The sequence below is a fragment of the Streptopelia decaocto genome (genome assembly GCF_964273445.1).
Source record: "Streptopelia decaocto genome assembly, chromosome: 1".
Lineage (NCBI taxonomy): Eukaryota > Metazoa > Chordata > Aves > Columbiformes > Columbidae > Streptopelia > Streptopelia decaocto.
This window is the reverse complement of record NC_138663.1, coordinates 162,117,700-162,127,413: the sequence shown is the minus strand read 5'-3', so window position 1 is coordinate 162,127,413 and position 9,714 is coordinate 162,117,700.

Below are 9,714 nucleotides of genomic sequence, written 5' to 3'. Positions count from 1 at the left end.
TAAAAGTCTTTAGGAGAAGCAGATTCAATGCTGCCTTTGAACTATGTCGTGACCATATGCTGTGTAAAGCACAGGAAAGTGTAAGTCTTGTATTGTTACTTTATCATATCTGCAATATAGAAAATATTGGAAGAGAACAGGAGGGTATACCCCAGGAAAAAAAAAATGCATTGAAGAATTAAAATCATCCTGCTTTAGTACACTGCATCAAGAAAATACTATTTTTCAGTATTTTTCAGCATGTAGTAGGTATTCCAGAATGTATCCAGAATTTTTCAGTACGTATCATCTAGCTGATTTCAAATAAAGAAATTATCCCCATCACAAAGTTAATTCACAGAGGAGTAGAAAATTCCATGCTGTGAAACTGAATTCTGAGGTCTTATTCACTTAGAAGTTTTGAAAATTATAGTTTGGCACATTTATGTATCCTGGTGCATTTTAATGGAGAGCATCTTGCAAAACAAGTGATCAGCTGGAAACATATAATGCCATACACTAGACTTCATCCGGATCTCAAAGTTCATCTCACATTAATCTTTAGAGTCTCTGGAATTGGTTTCTATTTACATGAGAATATTCAAGAGTCTGGTAATTATGATCATTTATTCTCCACTGAATAGGTAAGATAGGCATGTGGGGTGGAAGGGAAGAAAATATTAATAATATCTGCACATTTTATTCTAATGGAACTGTAGAGGATTTTTCCCTTGATCATAAAGTTATCTCTCCAGATCTTTGTAAACTCTGAGCTGTTTACAAATACATTTTTTAAACTTGAAAATATAACTGCAAGCATTGACCTTCAGTTATTGAGTCACTTCACATCTTTGGTGAAAATGTCACCAAAGGAAACGATATCTTTTTAAAACAGTACTGTCAGCGTGTGGAGGATCTAGCCAACACTGATAACTACTATGCTAAGCACTGCAGGTTCATATAGCTGTTATCATATTGGTTCATTTAAATGACTGAAAAAGTAACCCTGCCCTTGTTCATTTAGAGTTTGAAAAGGTCATGCCGAACTACTATAAGAACAAATTGAATACTGCAGTCAGTGACTAAAAAGACATTCCTGGAGCAGAATGCCAGGCTAAGGCTGCACGGATCATTTGAAAGATTATTAACTGCATATTACAAATGAAAAAAGGATGTGTAAAGAAGCCAAATGAAACAGAGTAAAAATATTAAAGGTTTACATCCATAAATAGCTTTATAAAATATAAAAGCCTGGCCTGCTATGCTCAGAGCTTCCTCTGACTGGGAAGAAGTGATTTTGAAACCTGTCAATTTGAAGAGGCAGTTAAACTCATGTTATCAAGTTCCTTGGTCAAAATTTCTTATCACTAAACTTCTAAAAGAAAGGAGTAGTCTCACCACATTTTACAATAAAACAGCATGCTGGGAGGGGTATACTTTTCCTGGAATATTCCTTGAACGACATATTTGGGACAGCTGAGACAAATACTCTGTTACTCTGTTTCTAATGATCTGTAAAACCAACAATTTGGTATAAAATTACACCGGCATTCAGAGACACAGAGCTGGAAAGAAAAAATTAAATGAAAAAAACACAAGACATTAACTTAAGCATAGAAAATATGTACTTTATATAATACAGTAAATATAGGATTTGTAGCAGAATCAAATCATATTAGATGTTTTGTAAAGAAACCAGAACAATGCCACAATCAACAGACTAACAACAACAGAATAACAAGAAGAAACAAAATAAAATCTCTGTTAGCAGTTGCCAGAATATTGTAAGGTATGAAAAAAGCCACAAAATTCTCCAGGCAAAGCTTCCTGATGTTAGCTTATAGCATTTAGATTGAAAATGCTGTGGGATGGTACTAAAGCTAGTGTCTACATATGGCAGTTGTTTTTAACTGCTTTTCAAAAAATATTTATGCTTGAAAAAAATGTAGAGCTAAGCTAACATTAGGTATTTCCAACATCCTCAGTATAAGTGTCATTATCTGGTATCAGTATAAGTGCCTGTATCTCGTTAAGTTGTTGGTGGCTAAGGTCAGGAGAAGGTAGCTGTGATGAGTCACAATGTTAAGGCTGGAGAGAGGAGATATTCCTCACTCTCTGAATTGGTATAAACATTGTAATGGCTATCACTTTCTTGGAGCACATATGTTGAAGGATATGACAAGGAAAGACTTCTTTCAAGACCTTTCTGTAGTAGATATAAGGATGTAGATCAGGGGTGTCAAATTAATTTTCATCAGAAGTCACATGAGCCTTGCAGTTGCCTTCAAAGGGCTGAATGTAGTTTTGGTACTGGATAAATGTAAATACTGCTACATTTATCCAGTGCTAAATTTACATTCAGCTCTTTGAAGGCAACCGTGAGGCTCATGTGGGCTCCAGGGAAAATGAGTTTGACACCCATGATGTAGATGATATGTTTATGTATGGCATGTCACTTATGCTAAAGAGCTTTGTTAAAGGTTTGACACGAGACAGCTCCTGATTCTCCATGCTCCCAAAACAAATGGACTGCAGAAAACTTAGAAGGTCAGCAAACAGCACTGGAAAAAAAACTCAGCAGAGCAATGAGAAGATCTGAAGTCATGAGTCGGTTTTAAGACCTACAACATCTCAGCAAACAACTGTGAACTCGCCATGTGCACTGTGTTTCTTTTGGGAGATGTGAAGGTGGAATGTAAGGCTAATTAACTCTTGAACAGGTTTGTACTGAACTATAACACATCATGGAACATTTTGATACAGGTTAATAAAAACTTCTGTTAGCAGTCTGACTCAGTCAAACATAATTTTTGACTGACGCAGAATCTTTTGTCCCTCAGATTTGTTAATTCATCTGTTGTATGATTAAACACTTCCCACAGACACAACCTCAAACTCAGATTTCTCATTAGTAACCTTTAAAGAACATAACATAATAGCGTAGATCTTTCATATAAGCTGCTTCTCTTAATTTCCAAAACCGAGGTTAGCAGCATGGATGCTTACTCATTTTTAGTGAGTTCTGGCATAGCCAAAAATAGATTCTTGAACTTGACTTTCTCCCATCTAGCTCTCAGCACTTAAATGAGCCTTTAAATTATCTTAGATCCCTACTTTCCCTGAGGGACAAAGAGACATAGTCAACTGAAAGAAATAGCTATCTTGAGAGGGTGATTCAGTTCTTAAGGAGGCTTTTAACACCTGTTTATCATTAAATACAGAGACAGCCTAGAGTATATAAGCCTCCATTAAAATAGGCTCCAGTACCAATTTGCTGTGCTTGAATGTTTCCAGTAAGTACAGCTTGTCTCCCACAGGAGCTATTTCTTGCCTCTTCAGGTTGGGTGTCACAGAAGAGCTCTTCTGAGCGGAACTATTTTGCATTATATTCTGACTCACATGAAGTCCATCTCAGCCCCCTTTTAGTATGCAAGTCCCTGAAATTCTATCCACAGGTTTAACTCCAGTTATAAGTTAATGTGTTTCATAGTTCATTGAAGTTTTAACTTCATAATCTGTCGTTATCAACAAACTTTTACTGAAACCCATAGTGGAAGAGAATTCAAGCCAATAAATAACTTTTGCAGGCGTGCAAATGATGAAGTAAAGCTGTATGGCATCTCCAGAGCTATTTCTTATGACTGTATTTCAGGCATTCAAATTTTATTCCTACTTGCAAAAAAATAAAAATGAAATTATATAATAAATAATTATAGAATAATTTGGAAAAAAATATTTTACTTACATTGGAACAGTTTAAAAGTTTTGTCTTACTGGTTTGACTGTCCACTGACATCATGCTCTGCAAAGCAGAACTCAGAAAGTGGAACAGACTTGTGAGCAAGGAACCTACAGGTACTTTAGGTTTAAATCTTAACCTGAACAAATGCAGGGCATATTATCATAAAGAGGATTTGAGAAATGGGGTGAATGTCACCTATCGCAACTACTTTGAAAGATTAAAAAATATGAACTTTCAATGGAGAAGTACCAAAAAGAAAAGTGAAGTCTCTCTGCTCACAAATTTTGTTACTGGGGCTTTCATTTTTCTGGATTAATAGAATCGGTGGAGTGAAATGCTACCCATAACGTCAGAGTTTGGTCCAGAATGAAAAAAGATTTATGCAAGTTAGGAAACTCTGCAATAAAATGCAAAGGTAATTTGATTAGAAACAGAAAAATAAATTGCAGAAATGGTTATGACTCAAAATCTGAAATTACTAATAAAATTTTAAAAATCATAACTGCAGTTTAATAAGGATTAGAAAAAGAAACAAAAAAGAGATGGGGGCACATCATAATAATGTGTGCTAAAGAAACATAAGGGATTATTAATTTACTGTTCAACAGCTACATGATAATGCCATATGAATCCATGATACAACTTTTTTTTTTCACAAAATCAAAATATTTAATATTTCTTGCTCTAAATAAATAATACATATGGTATTTAAAAATACACTGTTTATTTGAAAGAGTATGCTGCAAGCAGCAGCATATGATGAATGACTAGGGATTACATACTTGTGATATCTACAAGGGTCAGAAAGCTTGACACGATAGTACTAGATTTCTCCAGCTAAAAATCTGTAGTGAAGATACATATGGAACACACAAGTAAATTAATTCAGTTTTTGTCAAAAACAGAAATGGAAAATTAACCATGTGGGGTTTATAGTGGCATTTTAGTTTAACATAATTTAAAGTAGGTAAGTAAAAACCCAGACCAAATACTAGATCATCATATCTGTCTTGATACGAGTTGTTTTCACTTTTTCAGTCAGTTTATTTCCAAAGAAGAATCAGTAACATGAAGTAGACAAGGCTGACTAATAATAACAAGCTACGGTTTATGAATGCATTCATCAATTCAGGACTTTTCAGTGCAGTGGACTTGTAACTCTCTCACCTTTGAGTTAAAAGACTGTGGACTCAACTATGAAACAAAGACCACAGCTCTCTTAAAACCAGTAAATACATTCCAATAAAATTATGTTGTTAGTAAATACCTTTAAAATAAACCTCTTTTCCTAATCCCAAATTCTTACACTATGTGTGATACAAATGTCCAGCAGTAAAATGTTTAACAGTGCTGAAATCTCAAAAAAAGAATAATTGTTCTCTATAAATTCAAAACAATTAAGCTCAGAATTAGTTTCAGCATTATTGACTGCAGGTTCAGAAAAGCAGCTTTTCTATAGTCATGTTTTGAATAGTAATGAGAAGGATGAAACTTGTTTGCTTGTTTGTTTGTTTCTTAAGTAAAGGTCTGTATTTTGAAAAAGGGAAGGCACTGCTCAAGTACTCCCAGTTTCTAGACAATAACAGTATAATCCAGCTCTCAGTGTTATACATGCTACCTTTTGATGCTACAGAATAACAATTTAATCCTCTGATGTGTCTGTTGAAGTATCTTGCTTATTATGACTGAGAGAATATATCTTCACACCTCTTTGCAGTTTAATAATAATAATAATAATAATAATAATAATAATAATAATAATAATAATAATAATAATAATAATAATAATAATAATAATAATTTTAAAGCTCTCCTGTCATAATGGCTGCTGAGTTTGATTAAACAACTAGCCTACTAGGAGAATGCTTGCATAACATTTAATAAAAGTTTGATTATGAAAAGAATTGTGGCATAAACAAAATTATTTTCTGTTATGGGTAATCTATTTAAAATTCAATTGTAAGGGTTAGATGGCTATACAATCCACCAAACGCTTTTAATTCTTGAAACTTCACGTTTATCAGGATGGTAGAGAAGCTAATCACAATACATATGTTCCTTCATCGCTCTTAGACATAATTAGTTAAAAGAGTTTACTCCTGAAATGTTGTTTTATATCAACCTGTATGACTAGTTTAAAAATTATAATAAATTTATGAAATAGAAAATTTAAAGTGACATGTTTTTAGAAGATTTTTCCCAATTTATACATATATAATATCACAAAGACCAATCTAAGATGACATTAATATCCATGTTTTTACAAGTTTGTTTTGAAATCCAACTGCACAACCATGAATCTATTAATGTCCTCTTCAGTAACGTGCAAGATTGTTGTCAAACAGAATTCTAAAAATCACAAAGAAAGTTTCCTATCCAGTTTTCTACTACTCCTGCTCATTTTCACTTCTTCCTCTCCCTCAGCTGATGTTTTCATCAAGCGTTTTCCTGCACACAGGTGCATATAGGGACACCTAGTGGCAGCAACCCATGAAAGCTCCCCAGTCAGAAGACCTGGAGGAGTCACCTCTGGTATGAAATCCAGATCACGCATAATACCCCAAACATACTACTTCAGCTCACTGCAAGGCTTCTGTGCTTTTACTGCAGTGAGTCCACACACTTAAAAAAACCAAACCATTCCTTTTCATGCAACATAACATAGTTATACTGCCTACTAGGCAGAATGGTTAAGTAATAGATTGATTTTTTGATTATCACTTTGTAAATAAAACTTCATATTATCTTAAAGACCAAACTCTCTCATTAAGAAACAGCCTACTCTATATTATTAAGTGAATGCATATATATAAATATGTGAAAATAACATGTATCATGTCTGTATTTTGTAAATATATGTTTATACATACAATACAGAAATCTGTAAGACTGGATTTGTTTTTTAGAAATCAAAATGAAGGTTGTTGGTTTTTTTTTAATATAAATTACTGTGTATGCAGATAGGTTGTCTCAGCTAACACTCCAAAAAAGAAAAATAAACCAACTGATGATTCTCACACAAAACTATACAAATGATAAAACATAAAGCTAAGCACCAGTATCCGCTTGCAATCACAAAGGGCTAAGTTTGAAAAAAAATATATATTCTCCTACCTATTATTTACAGTGTCTAGATCCAGTATTCAGAAGCCACTGAGACTGCCAAAGTTCTTGCAGTATACTTTCATGTGCCTCAAGATTCTATATTGCTTACTGTATATTTTATTGCCAATAACATTTAACTAGACAGCATTTTTTCATAGATATTAGGAATCAGATTAGTGCTGTTACTACTACATCACTTGGAAGTCTAATTTACACATAATCACTGATTTTCAATTTCTGACTTCCCCAATTTTTTTGCTTGTGAGGCACAGTTCAACAGAAATTCTTATGGGATCCTTAACTTCCCCAAAGTGAACAGGAACAAGCTAGGACAGTCTATATGTTTGAAGGAGAGTATACTGACCATATTCAAATTTCTAGTAACTAATCTGGAGTAAAAATGTTAACCTATGTCCTTCTATTAAACATTTTAACCATTAAGACAGAAAACACTTGATAATTCTCTGAGTTTCTCCTGATAAATCTGTTTTACTTACTGCATAAAAGTTAAAGCAGAAATAAAGTAAGAATAACTTAATATATTTGTAACTTAAGATTATCCTTGTGTTTGAGAATATGAATAAACATCTGTGCAATCCCTATCCTACAATTTCTACTAAAAAACCTAAGAAGCTACCCCAGAAGAAGTGTTCAGACCCACATGAAACCAGAACTCTTTTATTTCAGTTATTATGGATAGATTTAGATACCTAATATTAGATGTATTTGATGTAATATAATGTTAATTATTTTATAATCCTAAAAATAGCAGGGAGATAAGAGAGATGAAACATTAGAAGTGATGTATAATGACAGAAGAGTTTAGGAAATTTTAGAGAGATTTTTCCTATGTCGCTTAATCCATACCATGTCCTATTGAAAATGCTGAAAGCTTAGATAGTATTTTCAGAAGAATGGAACAGAGATGAACATTATTTTCATAAGAACTAGTAATAGGAAGCATAAGAACATAGAGCTTGAAGGGATCATCTAAATATCTGCATCCTCAGAGTTGTGGGTTACCATATACTAGGTATGTAGTAAAAAAATAAATTAAAAAAAAATGCAGAACTTTTACTCTAGATAGTATTACCAACTTTCCCATACTGACTCAAAACCTTTAATTCTCAGTAAAGACCAAAAACCAGACCTTTAATATTCCTTGGGGAAAAAAAAAGAAAAAAAGAAGGGGAGAAGGGGAAGAGAAGAGGAACAAGGGCACCACCAATGGTCAACTGAGGCCTTTGCAATAGGAGAAAATATGTTGGAAATTGTTTGCAGAATGTTCTAAGAATTAAAATATGTCCCACTTTACAAAGGAGAACAAAAGAAAGACAGACTTGAACAGAACTCAGAATCTAAATTACACAATAAGGGGAGAAAACACCTTTTTCTGACCTGAGAGCATGCAGTAACCCCTGAGGCAGAGAACAGATACAGCATAAATGTAGAACAACCATATTCCATCTTTTTCAAAAAGACCTTTCCTTCCTAACTCGGCACAAATGCCACTTTCCTATCATGAACTGCCCCATTCAATGACACAAATTTTTCTGTAAGCTCTTCAAGTTCTGTCTTAAAACAATGTTGGTTTATTGGCCTGATTGCCTATTTGGAAGACATTTCTAGTATCTCACTTCTCAGACAGTCAGTGAATATAAATGTTTGATGACATGCCAAGTTCACTCTTTAGTTCAAATTACTTCTGTCTTTTTAGTATTTAACTAAAAAAGCATTTGTAAGGAATCACATGCCCTCTCAATTTCTATTTGGCTATGTATGCCTTTAAAAAAAAAATTCTCTTCTGTAGACACATTTTCCATGCCCTAATGACCCTAGTTTTTTTCTGATCTTTAAATTTCATTTTGAGATCGTCTCTGAATGTACGACTAGAACCATGCATAATACAAAAGGAACTAATGAAAAAGCACATCCGTTACAATATTAGTAACACCTGCCCACCTATTAGAACAATCCTGCCTAATACCTTATAGAATCATATTTCTCTTTTCCCTTTAAACTGGTACTTCTTTTATAATGGCAAAATATAGTTACTTTCTGATTGACCACTACCTTAATATTTTTATAATTTTGGATAAAATTTGATCTTCCAAGTTTATAGCAAAAGTTTTCATTCATAATTTTGTAGATTGCAGTATCCAATTTCACACCATTCCTATCAGCCCAGGCCAAAATAAAATAATACATAGATACACATGAATGAAATTCATAAATATTGACATATTAAAATATTGATAGTAACATCAAATTTGTAAATATGCATATAGTGTATATATATTTGCATATATATGTATCTTGACAGAAATACAGGCACACAGAGATATACATATGTATGTATTTGTGTGTGTGTATATATATATATATATACACACACAGGTATAATTACATATAGCATGTATATAGAAGTTTTCTTGTCTCATTATCTGGTTCTCAGAGAGAGCTTTAGTTTTGTATGGTCTACAAATTCTGCCCAGACCTGCTTACCTTATATCCTGAAATCAGTACCAAGCTCAAAGCTGATCACCAAGAAACTCTACTAATGACTTCCATCCATTCAGGTAACTCCCCTCTCAACATTATGCACTGTCTGAGCTTCTTGGAAGTTCTGAGCTTGCTTTCTTCTGGAATTGTATTTTATGTTTTAATCATTTCAGCACTCTAGGACAGAAATTTTCTGGACCATACAGGACCATAAGCTTCTTATGCCATACAGTACCTGATACAATGATGATGTGATTTATCTCACCCTATTCCTACTTCCATTATATATCAAATTTTATATATACATTCTTACCAGAAAAAGAGGCAACATTTCCAGTAACTATTTAGTCCAGACCTATTTTATTCTTAATATCCACCCCATCTTT